Source organism: Musca autumnalis, unplaced genomic scaffold (assembly GCF_047663935.1).
Source record: "Musca autumnalis isolate F117 unplaced genomic scaffold, ASM4766393v1 scaffold_100, whole genome shotgun sequence".
Taxonomy (NCBI): Eukaryota; Metazoa; Arthropoda; class Insecta; order Diptera; family Muscidae; genus Musca; species Musca autumnalis.
This window is the reverse complement of record NW_027411646.1, coordinates 85,224-103,221: the sequence shown is the minus strand read 5'-3', so window position 1 is coordinate 103,221 and position 17,998 is coordinate 85,224. Positions and strand designations below refer to the sequence as shown.

At 37.5% G+C, this 17,998-nt stretch overlaps 1 long non-coding RNA gene across 1 annotated transcript in view; it reads left to right on the top strand.

Moving 5' to 3' along the window:
• Positions 1-17,998, top strand: part of LOC141391784 (uncharacterized) — a 74,397-nt gene that overhangs the window by 15,248 nt on the left and 41,151 nt on the right. The window lies entirely within an intron of this gene.

The window sequence follows — 17,998 nt, the reverse complement described above, 5'->3', positions numbered from 1 at the left end:
AAGTGAAGAAAATTAATAGGAACGGTGTAATGAGAAAATCTTTGAAATAACGTATTGGTAATAAATAAAAGAAACATTGGAATAATATTTAATAGGGATTGAGAGGACAAACAACATTACCAACAACCCCTGTTCATATTTATACCGGGTATAAATAAATTTGCCATTCCGTTTGTAACACATCGAAATATTCATCGGAGACCCTATGAAGTATATATATATATTCTTGATCAGGGTAAAATTCTAAGTCGACATAACCCTGTTACGTTAGGTTTGTAACGCATTGATATAATCAGTTGCGACACTATAAAGTATATCCTTTTCTGAGTGGATCTATGCATGTCCGTCCGTCCGTATGTTGTAATCACTCTAGCATCCGCAAAAATGGAGATAGGACGATATTGTGGGAAGATGCGTCTTTCCTTTGCAGGCAGGTCAAGTTCGGTACCGCCCGATATCAGGTATTTTGACGTTTTTAGTCGCATTTTCAGAACAATTTAGCTATAATTTGACATTCAGGGTTCCTAGTGACCATATAAGGGTACCTTCCGACTTTCGGTATTCTGAAGACGTTACCTACAATTTTTAGCCAAACTAGCTGTAATTTGACATTTGAGGCTCGTACCGGTCACGAAACTTCTCCACCAAATATCGTTAACATAGGTTAATTGTGTGGGATAGCCCATATTTAACGGTACCTCCCGATTTTCGGTATTTTGAGGATATTAGCTACAATTTTTATACGAAGAAGTGGTAATATGACATTTGAGGTACTCAATGGTCACGAAAGTTATCCACCAAAAATCGTCAACAGCGGTACATGTGTTTATATAGCCCCCACTTAATGAGGTCCACTATATAAACATTTTTTGAAATATATATGTCCACATTTGGATACAATGCTAAGTATAATATAAACAATAAGTGTTGATAAAGACAACATTTGGGTAGGTTGCCAAATACAAGACAACAATTGTTATCAACAGTTACACATCAAATCGCAAACATAACAAAGACGAAAAAGGCACATAACAGAAACATCAAAGAAACTCCACCAAAAATGTTTTTCGCCACTATCGTAAAAACTATCGCCAATCATTCGCTAATAATATTATTAATAATATTCGAAATCGAAGGATTTCCTGCCACAAACTGAGCGACGAGTGAATCGTTTTCAATTCATTCTAGTGTGTCGTTCTCATCGATAGCAATGGTATGGTGGGCCCGTACGAAAGGAAAGCAATCAAAAATCAAAAAACTAAAACTATCGTGCGACTGCCATTACGTAACCTATGCGAAATACTGCTAATTTGAATGTACATTTGTACAACTATATTCCATAAATGAGAGCCAAATTAGAAATAAAAACCAAATCCACATATACCTACAAAAATTGGAATATGTGTGATTTGTTTTGTTTGAGAAAATAAAATGTGTCGGTATTTTGAATTATTTTATTTAATTGATTTCTTCAAAATAATGAATGAAACCGCCTTTAAAACGTGTCTATAAAATTTTTATTTTGTTTCAAGAATGTGTTGCATAAATTTGTTTTAAGATTTTCGGTGTTATTCGCGAGTTTACATTCTACTCGACAGCTACAAAGCAAGTGAGTGATTTTGACATTCTCTTTCTATAAAAGACAGTCCTTTCAAAATACATAAACCCAAATTTACATGGAAAAGTGTACGTTTACGTGTTATTTCGTATGGCTTGTCGGTAGCATAGATTTTCGTTTCGAAGGTGTTTACATGAGCAGAAAATTATTTTTTCCACTTCGGAAGTGCAAGAAACATTTCGGTCGACATACATAAACGGGGGGGTAATTTATTAGCAGGATCGCTTCCGAAGTGGAAAAAATCATTTACTGCTCATGTAAACACCTTCGAAACGAAAATCTATGCTACCGACAAGCCATACGAAATAACACGTAAACGTACACTTTTCCATGTAAAATCACTCACTTGCTTTGTAGCTGTAGAATAGAATGTAAACTCGCAAATAAAACAAATTTATGCAACACATTCTTGAAATAAACTACAAATATTATAGACAGGTTTTAAAGGCGGTTTCATTCATTATTTTAAAGAAACCAATTAAATAAAATTATTCAAAATACCGACACATTTTATTTTCTCAAACAAATCACACATATTCCAATGTATATGTGGATTTTGTTTTTATTTCTCATTTGGCTCTCATTTGTGGAACATAGTTGTACAAATGTACATTCAAATAAGTAGTATTTCGCATAGGATACGTAACGGCAGTCGCACGATAGTTTGCGAAATAAATGAATGCTTTTTTAGACGGAAGTGAGTGACTGCTTTCCTTTCGTATGGATTTGCGTGCGACATACATACATGAACAGGCTGTAATAAATCGAAATTTTTGACGTCACCGAGTGTTAATTTCTATATGCGATTCGATTGTAATCATACTAGAACTAAGAAAACCAAGAAAAAATAGACCAAAATATTGGAAGGTGTGGGCGTGGCGAGCTCCTGAAAGCACGCAATTTTGGAAAGCACCAAATTTTTGCACATTTCTGGAGACAGAAATAGAAATTTTACGGAAACTTGAGCATTATTGTGCTCATTATTTGTTTATTCGTTGCATTAAAAATCGTTTTAATAAATTACTGTTTTTTTCAAAATAGTCTGGCTTAATCCCATTGTTGTTGTTTTAATATTTTAAAACAACTAGTTTATTAGTGGAAAAGATTTGGCATTGTTCGCCAAGGGGTAAGGCAGGGAATACTATAGTTTCGATCCACGCCACTGGATCTCATCAGTTCCCTTGTTTCTTGTTTGTGGATATTCTCCACCGAAGTTATTTTTCAATAACTTCTTCAACAAGAAACTTTTCATACCCAAACATCAATCGTCAGCTCGAAGTATAAAGGTAAGCAAAGAAAAAAGTTCAATGAGAAGTTTTTCCTTGGCAACCTCACACAACTCCGACGAAAGTGTCTGCGAAACAATTCAAATCTCTTCCTCTAGTATGTGTCGTCGAATTTTAACGAATGCACACACCAAAATTTGGTTGGTCTGCTTTACAGCAAAAACAACACACGTCGTGCCAGTGTCTTCAATTTGAAGCATTGTGGCGTTTTTTTTATTGGGATAGCGTTTGCAATTTTGTTTTTTTCAAAATAGTCTGGCTTAATCCCATTGTTGTTGTTTTAATATTTTAAAACAACTAGTTTATTAGTGGAAAAGATTTGGCATTGTTCGCCAAGGGGTAAGGCAGGGAATACTATAGTTTCGATCCACGCCACTGGATCTCATCAGTTCCCTTGTTTCTTGTTTGTGGATATTCTCCACCGAAGTTATTTTTCAATAACTTCTTCAACAAGAAACTTTTCATACCCAAACATCAATCGTCAGCTCGAAGTATAAAGGTAAGCAAAGAAAAAAGTTCAATGAGAAGTTTTTCCTTGGCAACCTCACACAACTCCGACGAAAGTGTCTGCGAAACAATTCAAATCTCTTCCTCTAGTAGCGTTTACTCGAAGTGAGCACTTTTTTATTTCCTTAGGTACTACTTTTCTTCTTCTTCTTAGCTGGCTCATTACAGAAAATTTGTTCCATAAGCCGAACTACGACGACGTCGATATTCACCGTCAACGCAGATTGGTCCGCAGATCTTTCGAAGTATTTTTCTCTCCAATTCCAGTTTTGCCGAAGAAACTGGCGACCATTTGCTTTGAAGGTTTTCTTCCACGAACAACTTTCGTTGGATTTGGCTCGCTTTCGAAGTCCCAAACGGTCGATTCCTGTTTTGTTTCGGGCTCCTAAGCTTAGTTTCAATATTCGTTGTCCGTGACGATCTTATAAATGTCGTTTGAAGCACTGCGATTGTTTTTATTCACAATTTCTTTGTACCAATCAACAAGAGCTTTTTTTGAGCGATTGGCCAATTTTGCTGGATCTAGCTAGAAAAAATCCAATTTTGCGTCCAGGTGTTCATGGTTTGATCGATTAAAATTGTTTGAGCTTCTTTTAGAAATTATTACGTTTTTTCACTAAAATAATTTTTATTTTTGGAATTTTCAAATGAAAACTTAGATTGTTCTGAATGTCATATACTAAAAATGTACTTTATGAACAAGTTGTCTAAGAAATATTTAAACTTTTTTTGTTTGAATACTCTTTTTGAGAAAACTTCCAGTGAAATATGAATTACTTATTTTTCTCATGTAATTTCATTATCAAATAATAAAGGGTCGATGAATTCTGTAATGAATATAAAGGTCTCATCCAACTCATTCTGTATTCAAAAAATTACGAGTTTAGTGTTGTGCGGATTGGAAGTGCATGAAATGACATGCTTACTGGACAAAATGTACGATATATCAAGTGTTTTGCGGTATATCTCTAAACTCCAGTATATCTCTAAAACCAATAAGAAAATTGTTTTAATGCCTTATTTTTTATTGTTTATTTAATGGAGAAAAATTTATTGTTGTGCGTCATAAAGTGCTAATATCTGCTATAAGTAGCATACCCACCTGAATTTTTTCCTATCATTAACAAAGTTGTGGCTAAAAACAACCGCAAACAAAATTATTGCTTAAACATTGGTTAAATGGTATTAAAATCTGCTGTAATTTCGGGCTTTAGGCTAACGATAAAAATGTACCTCATCGAAAAAATTGCCTTTGACTTCTCATATATTTAGGCAAAATCCGCTTCAAATAACTTGGTGTCGATTTAGCCCAGTTCTTTCATCTCGATCGCTTGATAACTCTCGAACGGATCAACCTAACTTTAAGTCATAACGGTCCACTCCTTTTTTCCCACAAGTCTACAAAATGTTTCACTACAATGGTGCGCACAATAACTGTCGAAGGTCCAAATCGATTTCTTCGAGACATAGATTTGGTTCGAATATGGATTATATCGGTTCACTCCTTCAGGTTCCTCCCATACAAAATTTCAATATTGCACCTCAAGTACCAAGAGGGTCTATATGAGACAACATCTTTGGATTTCCCTCACAAAATTTCAATGTAAGTGCAATATAAGGGCTGTTCGAGAATCAATTGTACATTTTTGCCAATGGTACTCCTAGCGATCTTGTTTACAGGTATATTATATTTTTTAAGTCGATGCTTCCTGACATAACGGTTCAAAAGCTCTAAATCTTACCATGACCAACTAAAGTGACGGATTGACACGATAACTATCAAAAGGAATGACTTCCAAAATTACGTTCACTTCCAAAATGGACCATTCTTGCAGGTATCTTCTCCACAAAAGTGCACAACTTTTGCGCTCTTATCGAAGTCAAATTTATGACCACAACATAAACATTTATTCGCAACGCTCACAATCGTGAAGTTTTATACCCAAATGTTTCGATATTTTTGTCGGAAAGTGTATACGTCCTAAAAAGACAACGAAATTCTGAAACTTCCTGACTACACAATTTTTAGGACAGAGATATTGGTTATGAAGCCCGTATTCGATCTGTCTAAAGATAGAAGTCTCAACTCAAACAGGCTGAGGGTATATCTATGTCGGCAAACCCGACTGATACTTCTTTACTTGTTTTCGAGACAACAAAATTTATGAATTTTCATAAGTTGGTGCCGAAAGAAGTTCATAATCTTTGGTCATAGCCCTTGGAAAGTTTTAAATGTCATCGAGTTCATAAACATCTAATCGTATAATTAAGGTAGATATAAGGCTGAACAACCATTGGGATTGGGAGTTTTTCCGACTTAACCTATTTTGTCAGGACTTAGCTAAAATTTTGCCGAGCCCGAATGTGGGTTTCGAAGTTTCAAACAGTGCTGCGTGTAGAATTCGGAGTATATATAGTATCGCCCGACTCCTGATAAAAATGTTTTCTGTTTTAAAGGCCTGTTCCAGAACCTGCAAGAATCTACACATTTTTACTACTGAAAATTTGTAGATTCTTGCAGTACTGGAACAGACCATAAATGTAATTTTCTGAATTTGTTAGTTGGCTTGCATGGACTCTATAACTTCTGGTAAAATAGTAAAGTTTTCGTGTTTTTATGACATAAAAGAATATTATTTTCTTACAATAGCGGGCAATTTTTGATTGAAAATGTTCGGCACAAGTCTAATTTGCACTCGGGGATTCGAGTTATTCTTTTTTGGAGTTATTTATTTCAGTTAATTAATGCTATACATATAACATTAATAAGTTTTTTAGATAGATCTTGTTATCAGCAGCAGTCCTCGTGGTAAAAATGAGTCCAGTTGATAACTTAATAAGGCAAAAGTAACACAAAACTTTTTTAATAGGACTGAAGTTAATATGTGATATATGGATATGTACTCGTACTTTAAAGAATAATAAATACTGTAAATCTTTCAAATAGAATTGAAAATGCCAAAAAAGAGCTACTGTGGTTAAAAATTCTGGGATAAATCAAAACGTAAACATACATGTGTAATATTTATTTGAAATATTTTTTGGTTATTGCTTCAATTCTGGTGGAGAATTTGGTTAAAAACTTCAAAATACCAGGCGGAACTTTTGTATGGGGACTTCACTGAACGTATTATGATATGCTTCATTTTACTCTGTTCCAAGAGACATATTTTAATTTCATGATTGTTGGTCAAGGTCGGCAACCCCGTCCCTGTGGGGAGGTATTATAAGTTGGTTTTGGCCAAAAAGTTTGTAACGCATCGAAATAATGGTCGTAGATCCATATATATACCAAAATGAATGTCTCGACGGACTGAGTCGATCTGGCTATGTGTGTCCGTCCGTCCGTCTGTCCATCTAAACCTTGTAATCACGCTACAGGTCGCAATTTTGATCGGATCGTCACGAAATTTTGGGTGTTGATGTGGGTCCCGGAGGGGAAGAAGCCTATTGAGTTTGGTGATGGTTGGATAATATTTAGGGGCCGAAATGGGCAAAAAACTTATGTAGGTAAAAAGTCAACGCTTTTTTTCCAAAGCGAATATCTCAGCTTCTATATGGGGTATACCAAAAGCAAAACCTGACAATGAAAGTAGAAAATATCATATTTCTAATGATGTAAAGTAGGTTCTCGTAGGTGATCAAACAACGAAGATATCACAATAGTCGCAAATAAAACCCAGATTTTCATTTTTGCGATTTTAATTATAATGACGAATATCACAGCTTTGGCTGGGGACTTTCCAAAAGCAAAGCCTGGCTATGAAAGTAGAAGATTCCATCTTCACAATGACGTAAACGGCGTAGGTCTCCAAATAACGGAGATATTGCAATAGTCGATAATACATCCCATTTATCCATTTTTTGGAAATCACGCTACAGGTCGCATTTCTGATCGGTTCGTCACGAAATTTTAAGGTTTATTGGGGGTCTCACAGAGAAAGAAGTCTATTGATTTTGGTGATGGTCGGATAATATTTAGGGGTCGGAATGAGCAAAAAATTTATTTGTAGAAAAAGTCAACATTTTATTCCAAAGCAAATATCTCAGCGTCTATAAGGGTATATAGAAAACAAAAACTGGCAAGGAAGGTAGAAAATATCACCTTTACATCGACGTAACGTAGGTTGTCGTAGGTGGTCAAACAACGAAGATATCGCAATAATAGAACCCAATTTTTTATTTTGCGATTTTAATAATAATGACGAATATCACACATTTGGTTCGGGACCACCTAAAAGCAAAGCCTGACTAAGAAAGTAGAAAATCCCATCTTTAAAATTATTCAAAGTAGGTTGGCGTAGGTCGTCAAAGTATAGAGATATCGCAATAGTCGGTAATACATCGCTTTTTTCCACTTTTTCTGCAATCACACTACAGGTCGGAATTTTGATCGGATCATCACGAAGCTTTCTCATAGAGATAGAAGCACATTGATGTTGGTGATGTCGATAGTAGTCAAATATAAAATTAAATATTAATTATTTTGATTCAGTTCGCCTTAAGTCATTTGGTATAAAAGCCAGATAGGTGAAAACTTTCGTGTCTCCCTAAAAGAAATGTTTTCGAGAAAAAAGATTATGCACAGAGCTAGTGGTGTAGGGTATCACATAGTCGGCCCCGTACCGACTATAGCCTTTTCTCACTTGTTAGTGGTATCTTACATGCTTTAAAACTCGACTAATAATCCATTACATCCTGCTGACCATCTTATGGAATTGGTTCGATGGCTTTCCGAACTTATTTCGTATTATTTACTCTGAACTTATTCCCAACTTCTTTCTGACTTTTGTTCAACTCCATGTTATCGCACTCCCTTTTCCATCTCTCACAGCTTTTGTGGAAAATACATTTCCCCTTCATGTTTTCTTCCTCTACCACTCTCGTGTGCAGATTCCAAATACGGATTTGCGGTTGGTAGTATTGTGTGGGAAATACTTGGGAATTGTGCTGATGTAGATGGTATACGCGACATGATTTACAACCCTTTCTATTGTGTCGCACTGAAAAACGTGCCCAGATTTGACCAACATAATTTAGGACGGATCTACTGGAAGCCTTGGTAGGTGGAGGTAGGGATCCCTCTGTCATTGTCCCAGGCAGTCCCAGTTAGACCGTTGATCGTTGCACTTTTTAACCTTCGTTTTGATTTGTTACGCATGTTCATCTGTATAGAAACTTAGGTGTTCAGTTCGAAATTCTTGCCACTGGAATAAATCTCTTATCCACCCTGAACATTATTGATACATTACATTCCTTGATACGAACATCAAAATAATGACTTTAGACTCCCGGTAAGTTTGGACGAAATCCGTTTCAGACAATTTGAAGTTGTGTGGCCATGTCCCGTCTGCCTGCCCATCTGGTTGGCTGGTGCGCACGATAACTCTCGAACAAATCAACCGATTTGGTTAAAATTTTGTCGAAACTTAATCCCTGTTTTTGTAAAAGTTTTTATTCTTCTCACACGAACTGTCAAATTTTGTTGATCGATTTACTCGCCTCAGCGCAAATGTAGAGCTCTGATTTTTTAAAAAGGATTTCCTAACTATATATGGAACGCGTCTACGAAAAATTAGGTCCGTATGTCATCTGGGGGCTGAGCTATGGATGCCTAAATTATTACGAATATAGACGAACGAACAAAAATTAGTTACAAAAACAGGGGGTTAATTTATTTTTTTTTGTCGAAACTTATTTTAAGTTTGAAGATCGACTATATCGGTCCACTCCATCGGTATCTGCCTCACAAAAGTTCAATAATTTTCGTTAAAATGGAGCGCACTGTAACTCTCACGGGCGTAATCGAATTGGTCATAAATTTACTTCCAGGCATACATTAGGTTTGCATTAGGTATACTTCCCACAAAAAATTTGAACAAGTTCTTCTTGCGACGGGTTCTAAAAGTTCCAGAGAAAACCTGCCGGCACCAATTAAACGTAAAATAATCCTCGAAGAGAGAAGCCGATTTGGTCCAAACGTTGTACATAGTATTATTTCTTACATACTCGGATTATGTCGGAATATTGTCTACATCGAACCACTCTTTTAGATACTTCCCGCACAAAATTTAGACATAGTGTACTTAAGGACTCGTTACAATGGAACAATTTTTTTCTTCTTCTCCAGGATTTGCCGCAGGGTAAATATCTGGTCAATGGTGGATTCACTAGGTCTAAAGCCGCATTGGTATGGCCAGATTAGTTCGTTGACCATAGGCTTTAGTCATTCGCACAATATCCCCTACACAATCTTCGATACCATCTTCTGCGATCTTTCGGACTTCATTCTCGCTCCTGTGCATCTCGATTTTTTAACACTCCCTCCTTTCCATTTCTCTCTTTTTCCTGCGGAAAAGACGTTTCTTCCCTCTCCCTTCTCCCGATACCTCTCTCGTGCGCTACACGTTGCTACTGATGGTAGAGTAGCCCTATATGCTGCATTTTTCACTTCGGTAGCAGCACGACACTCCTGGTGATACCATGAGTTCCTTGGTGGAGGTCTCTGGTATCCAAGTATGGATTTTACGGCTGTTTGAATGGAGTGGGCAATATTTTTCCATTGTGCTGACATGTTATCGGAACGAGGAAAGCTTTGATTAAGCAATTGAGCCAGGTGAGTGGAATATGCTGTGGCTATTTGTTGTGTTGCAGCTTACCGATGTCGGACTTTCGATGTTAATCAGGTACGTATCTTTGCTGGAACAAGGTCGTGGTCCGAGTCTATGTTTGCTCCTCGGAACGAACGCACGTCCAACATGCTTGGTGAATGTCTTCCACATATGTATCACAACGTGATGAATTAAATTTCGTGTTCTTTGATCTGGAGACAGCCAGGCGCCCTTTCGAATATCAAGATGCTTAAAATCTGGTACTGATAACTACCATGTTTTTGCCGCTGTGAAGTCTATCAGCTTCATTCCATTGTCAAATGTTTCACTGTGGAGACTAAATTTCCCGACTGTTGGGACAATAATATTCGCATTTCCAATTTTGGCATTAAAATCGCTTAGAATAATTTTAACGTCATGGGCAGAAAAACGGTCATATGTTTCTTCTAAGCGCTCGTAAATTATATCTTTGGTCTGTTCGTCCTTGTCTTTAGTGGGAGCATGAGCGCAAATAAAGCTGATGTTGAAATATTTTGCTTTTATCCGAATTGTAGCAAGACTTTCATTCATTGGGGTGAAGCTGGAGACCAAATGTTTTAAACTCCGACCAACTACAAATCCGCAACCAAACTCATGTTTTGTGTCATGACAACTATAATACAGTGAGTCACCTTTAGGTGTTGTTGTGACACATTTCCCAAATCATCGTATTTCCTGTATGGCAGTAATGTCGGCCTTGTACTTTTCAAGTACATCTGCTTAAGTGTAAACTTCACCTTCTCTATAATGAATGCGAAGATTCCATGTACAGATTTGCAGATCATGGTCCTTAAAACATTTGCGGGGTCGTCAACTTTACAGGTGTTTGATTTTCTTCTCTTTCGTTTTTTCATAGTAGGCTGCTTTTTTCTAGGGAAGGTTTACTAGCCCGACTCCCAAACCAAAGTTTTTAACATTCTTATGGGCGAACAGCCACAATGGGTAGTCCCTTCCAAATTACCAAGACCCTACCTTGGTGGATAGAAAGCCCCCAGCAATAGCAAGCTGGCTTCAACTGAAAACTGAAATATTAAAGGTTCAGCTGGTATGAATGGAATGAGAATTACTCTTCATTGATTAGAGGAAGCGAATGACTTCAATGCATGACTGAAGTAGATGGGGGTGCTGTTAAGTGCATGCTGATTCACTGCTACTCCGACGGTTGGAGAAGACCGTAGAAGTTGTTGTATGTTTGTAACAATTGTCACGTTACAAGTTGTGTCAGTTCATACAATGTCGTTAATTTCAATTAGGTGTGAACTTTTTCTGCAACAAGATAGTGGCCGGACTTGATGTTCGCACTTCCAACATGGGTGTGGTAGATGGAAGACACATACCAAGTCATCATCATAAGCGAGATTCAACAATCTACAGAAATATGTTTTTTTTTGAGGATCACTAACGTGACCCCGGAGCAGAAGTCTTTATCTTCATATTGATAATTTCAGGGACACAAAATACTCTCCTTTAGATCCATGACGATATTGCAAATGCCATTCCGTTGATACAAAAGTGTTCAGAGACACCAGCGATACGCGACATCTGACACACAAAGGAAGTCCCATTTTAATGAGGCATGATGAGAGAAGTCTTCTCTTGTCAAGATTTATAGAACGGATCTTCATAGCCAACATTGTCTAGCATGACACGTAGTACTGTGGGTCACTATTTTCTTTTGAATTAAAATTTTAATTAGAAAATCTCTTACACATTTTTCCATCACCTAAAGCCCTTTTGACATTAGTGACTTTACATGAAAGAAATATGTGACACCCTTTCAAATCTGCAAGAAGACGACAAATCCACAATGACACGTCCATATTTTCTTTGATTAGCACACAAATGCTGTGGTGTCATCATTATTTTCATCAACATCATCCCACTACCGCTGAGATTCTAATGAACTTTTGTTGAACTGGAATTACCTTCAAAAGCGTATAGTGTGATGTGGTTGTTGTTGCTGGAAATTGTAATTGAAGCGTGCACACACACAATGTCCCACACATTTCTTCACTTTTTCAGAGCGCGCGCCGACCTAAGCGAAGCAGATGAGAAGAAAAATGACAACTTTAGCATCATCTTGCCCGAGGCTAACTGAATCATAAAAGGACAATGAACGAACGTATTTTGCAAGGATTTTGTGTTTGTGCCCCCAAACATCCAGGCAAGCATGTTCAAACATTATGCTGCATTGCAATGCAATTGACAAGATGCTTTCGTATAAACGGCAACCTCATGCGGATATTCATCTGTGTCATTTAACGTTGGATTGTCTGCTGGTGTGTTAGCCAAGGAATGGAGATCTCCAAAGCTAAGCAGCTGGAATTTGCAGCAACAACAATAATAATAGCAGCAACAGGAAAACAAGTATTACCATGAAACATGGTTTAGCTTTCACCAACATTCGTGAAATGCATTCTATATTCACCACAAATCATCGACAAGCAGCTATGCTACAACGAAGTGGGTGTAACGAAGGGCCGTTACAATTGCCAGGCAAATTACACATGAAATTGGAACAATCTCAGCGGGAATTAATTGCATGCCTTTTTTCCATTTCACCAACGGTTGGGCAAGGCTCAAATGCTTGATTGTTCTTTTTTCGCCAGTGCAGCATTTTATTGGAAGTGGTTAGACAATGAATGGATGAATTCTCTAGTTACTGCCACCCCATAAGCAGTGTTAAGTAATTATTTTCTCTCTTTGATTTTAATCATCTAAAATCGGCCTTAGGAACAAAATATATGAGTTTGGCTTTCGACTGGAACAAATAACATTTGGGAAGCAGAATGTTCAAAAAATTTAGGAAAGTTTCCTCTTCAAGTCCATACATTTTGAACATGTCCTATTATTTAAACCTAGCTTACCTAGGTGTGATCAATTTTTTTAAAGGAGACAGAGGTGCGAGCTTTTGCCATGATAAGCAATGCATTATTGGCCTTCAAAAGTGATATTATGGTATACATATATAACCAATAGATCGCTTCTGGAGGGCAATTACCGTAAAGGACTTCAATTCTCATCATAAGCTCTGACATTCCATCCAGAGGAGTACTGTTTGTCCGGTGAACGAAGACGCTCCAACGAAATAAAATAAGATTGTCTTCACAATTGAGGCACCCGGTCTGATAAAAGCGTGTCCTGGTAATCTGTCATTTTGCTTGGCTCAAAGCAACTCAAGAGGGCAGTATGCGTGCATAAGCGGGAAAAGTGGCCAGACCACCTGTATGGTCGTTGGCACTGGATTCAGTACATTATGGGCAATGTATAAATTACTCTCGAATCCACGAAAAAGCGCGATAGATCCTTTTAACTCTTTCTGAAAGAAAGATGCTTTTATACACCCTTTCTGAAAAAGACCTTTTCTAAAAGAAACGGTGCTTCTTTAGACCCTTTCTGAAAGAAACGGTGCTACTATAGACCCTTTCTAAAAGAAATGGTGATTCTAAAAACCCTCTCGGAAAGAAAGGGTGATTCTAAATACCTTTCGGAAATAAGGTGTACTCCTACAGACCCTCTCGGAAAGGAAGGGTGCTTCTACAGACCCTCTCGGAAAGGAAGGGTGCTTCTACAGACCCTCTCTGAAAGAAAGGGTGCTTCGATATACCCTTTCAGCATGAAAGTTTGCTTCTATAGACCCTTTCTGAAAGAAAGGGTGCTTCTATAGACCCTTTCTGAAAGAAAGGGTGCTTCTGCAGACCCTTTCTGATAGAAAGGGTGCTTCTATAGACCCTTTCTGATAGAAAGGGTGCTTCTATAGACCCTTTATAAAAGAAAGGGTGCTTCTGTAGACCCTTTATAAAAGAAAGGGTGCTTCTATAGACCCTTTATAAAAAAAAGGGTGCTTCTATAGACCCTTTATAAAAGAAAGGGTGCTTCTATAGACCCTTTATAAAAGAAAGGGTGCTTCTATAGACCCTTTATAAAAGAAAGGGTGCTTCTATAGACCCTTTATAAAAGAAAGGGTGCTTCTATAGACCCTTTATAAAAGAAAGGGTGCTTCTATAGACCCTTTATAAAAGAAAGGGTGCTTCTATAGACCCTTTATAAAAGAAAGGGTGCTTCTATAGACCCTTTATAAAAGAAAGGGTGCTTCTATAGACCCTTTATAAAAGAAAGGGTGCTTCTATAGACCCTTTCTGTAAGAACGGGTTCTTCTATAGACCGTTTCTGAAAGAAATGTTTATTCTGAAGACCATCTCGAAAAGAAAGGGCGATTCTAAAGACCCTCTTGGAAAGAAAGAAATGTGATTCTAAAGACCCTCTTGGAAAGAAAGAAATGTGATTCTAAAGACCCTCTTGGAAAGAAAGAAATGTGATTCTAAAGACCCTCTCGGAGAGAAAGAAAGTGTGATTCTATAGACCCTTTCTAAGAGAAAGGGTGCTTCTATAGACCCTTTCTGAAAGAAACGATGCTTCTATAGACCCTTTCTGATAGAAAGGGTGCTTCTATAGACCCTTTCTGTAAGAACGGGTACTTCTATAGACCGTTTCTGAAAGAAATGTTTATTCTGAAGACCATCTCGAAAAGAAAGGGCGATTCTAAAGACCCTCTTGGAAAGAAAGAAATGTGATTCTAAAGACCCTCTCGGAGAGAAAGAAAGTGTGATTCTATAGACCCTTTCTAAGAGAAAGGGTGCTTCTATAGACCCTTTCTGAAAGAAACGATGCTTCTATAGACCCTTTCTGAAAGAAACGGTGCTTCTGTTTCTTCTCGAAACTATTTGGACGAATTCCAACAAAATAAAGCGGCAGCTGGGGAGCAAAATTGGAGCCAACGAAGAGAGAGGAAAAAGGCACAATAGCGAACAGCAAATAAATAAAAGGAATAAAAAAACACTTTTTTATTTCCGAACAATATCGGGTGTAATAATAAAACACTTTCCTTTTATTAAATATTAAAGTTTCAACAAATTCAAATTATTTATTATTATTTATAAAAGTGTCCAAATGTTTTGAATTAATCTTTGAAGCAAAGGCGCCAAATACGATTACGCACTCGAACAGCGAAATTCAACAATTACTTAATAATTTTAATCAAAAGCGTCTTCGCGCTAAAAAGACCGAAATCAACTATATTTGTAACTTCAATTATTACAACAAAAAACTGCTACCAATGTCATCTTCAAAGGGTGTTGCCATATAAAAATAGATCCTTCAACACAGGGTTACCAGATCGGTCCCGCCGCCGCTCGTCCGAAATTAACGGCGTTTCACGAACGTGAACATCCCGGCCCCCGTTCAGTCTTTCGGAATCACAAATTCTGAAACGACTCGAACAAAAAGAAAAAAAAAACAAAGAAATTAAAATAAATGATGTGGCTCTTCGCCACGATTACCAATATCAATTTATACATTCAGCAACCAGCAAGATTCCGTGTTGGACGTCAATGCAACCTTCTAAGACTGCTATCAACCAATTGGCTTTTGACACAGGATCCATTATTTGACATTATAAGACTCGTCTTGTCTTCATTTGTAGAAGTCCTCTTTCTGTACTGGTAGGTTCCATTTCATATACGCCTCTGGCAATATCATTGGACGAACTAGGTCCACTTTTGGTTTTCTCCTTGGACGAACTAGGTCCATTTTGAGAAACAACTTTCGAAAAATTATTCGATTTAACTTTGGACGAACGAGGTCCACTCTTTACTACGGCTTCGGACGAACGAGGTCCTTGCCTAGAATATGAATCGGACGAACGAGGTCCTTTCATTGATCGGGATACCGACGAACTAGGTCCCATTCCCTTTAAATGCGGCATTTTATCAACTGACCGAATATCTAAACCATGTTTCTCTTTACAACGATTAATTTGTGGACTATATTTTGCACCTCGAGAAAGTTCACTATCTACTAAAGTGCAACAAGAGACCAGAGAATTTGACTCTAAAATTGGTCCTGTAAGCACCCAACCAAAAATAGTTTCCTGGGCCACCAGAGACCCCGAGATACTTCGCTGTACCCCATCCAACAAAATCTGTGGGTAAATATCACCTCCAATCAAAATATCCACCTGACTACTTCTTCCAAATTTGGGATCAGCCAGCGGTGCAATTCCCAACGAAAATGAATCAGGAAACGCTATTGAATAACTGGGCAAATTCCCCGTTAATCTGGGCAAAACATAAGCAGAAACGTCAACATGGAATTCCTCACTATGGGGAGATTTCAAAACAAAATTACATTGTCTCATTGATGATGCAACTGATGCATCATTTAGTCCCGAAACATTACCATTGACTTTTTTGACGTGCAAATTGAGACGACGCTGTAATTTTTCAGTAATAAATGTGGCCTGGGAGCCTGAGTCAATTAATGCCCTAGCTGTATACAAAATTCCATTAACATCGATGTTAACGAGAGCTGTGCCCAATAAAATTTGATTGCGGGTACTAGCAAAACAATTTTGTACATTCGCCTGTTGGCTGGTACTAGGTCTAACATCAACTTCAGCATTGGAATCCAAATTCGAATGGTGTGATTCCCTATGCAACATCGTATGATGTTTTCCGTGGCATACTGAACAACTGGAGCTACTACGACACTCCTTTAGCAAATGGTTACTACCAAAACACCTTATGCAAAGATTGTTCCTTTTAATCGCTCGAAACTTTTCATTTTGATTCATTTTCAAAAAGGTTTGGCAATATTTCAATATGTGGTCCTCTGAACAAATAAAACAAGACCTTTTGTTTAACTTTGAACCATAATATTTCAATCTTTTGCTCAGAGAAGGCATTTCTTCAGAATCAGCTATTTCTATGGGTGCGGTGTTTGTCAAATCAAAAACGGTTTCCAACGATTGAAACCTGGCAGTTAAAAAACTATCCAAATCTGACCATTTCGAAACTTCAGTCTTATTACTGACTGTTTGCTCCCACAACGACAAAGTGTTAACAGGAAGTTTTGTGGAACACAAAAACACAAATATCGGGTCCCAACTATCAACATCAATCTGGTGCAACTTTAGGGATGTAATGCAATTATTAATATCCCTTTGGAGGCGTTTAATCTCACTAGCCGACTCGCTTCTTACAGCCACCAGATTAAACAAGATCTTCAACTGGCTATTCACCAAAATCCTCTTGTTCTCATACCTGTCTTTAAGATTTGACCAAGCATTTTCGAACCCTTCATTAGTCAGTGGAGATTTTTTGACTATTTCTAAGGCTTCACCCTGCGTACTTTGTCGCAAATAGAATAACTTTTCGACAGGCGTGATAGACTTACAGTCGATGTACACCGCGGTGAACATGTCCCTAAAGGACGGCCAAGAGAGATAGTCACCATAAAATATCTCCGTAGTACAAGCCGGCAAACGCAAACGGTGATCTGGTATTATGCTTTCAAATGAACCTGGTGCCTGGTTAGTATTAGGCATTGTCGAGGTCAGACCAGATTGGTTCGAAAATGTCTGAGACAACTCACCCATTTGAGCTGCGCAAGCAATGTAAGCTTCTCTACATTGCTTAAAAAGTGATGATGCTTCTTTCTCTTCGTTGCTTCCATCACCCTCAACACAAAACTGTTCATAAGCTGCTCTAACCTTCTGCCAAAGCCCCTTAAACTCTTCCTGTCGAAGTTCTACAGTGAATATTGTATGTTCACTAGAGGGAATGGCAAAATACTCCTTTTCAAAATCTAAGAAAAGAGCGGCAAGCTTTTTGAATTTCAAGTATATCTTTGACTGCGACATTATTCCTCAATGAGTTGAAAATTGCGACCATAAAATAAACAAATATACGTCCGTCTTTTTTCAATCCAAAATATTCGTTAAGTATTTACCAACAACACTAGCGATTACTGTTAGGAATTATTTTTAATTTGCGTTTTCCTCAATTTTGCTTGCTCACTTTTTAAAAAATATTTTAATTTAATAAAATAATAAAAATGATTTGCAAAAAATAATAATAAGGAGAAAAACGAAAAGATGA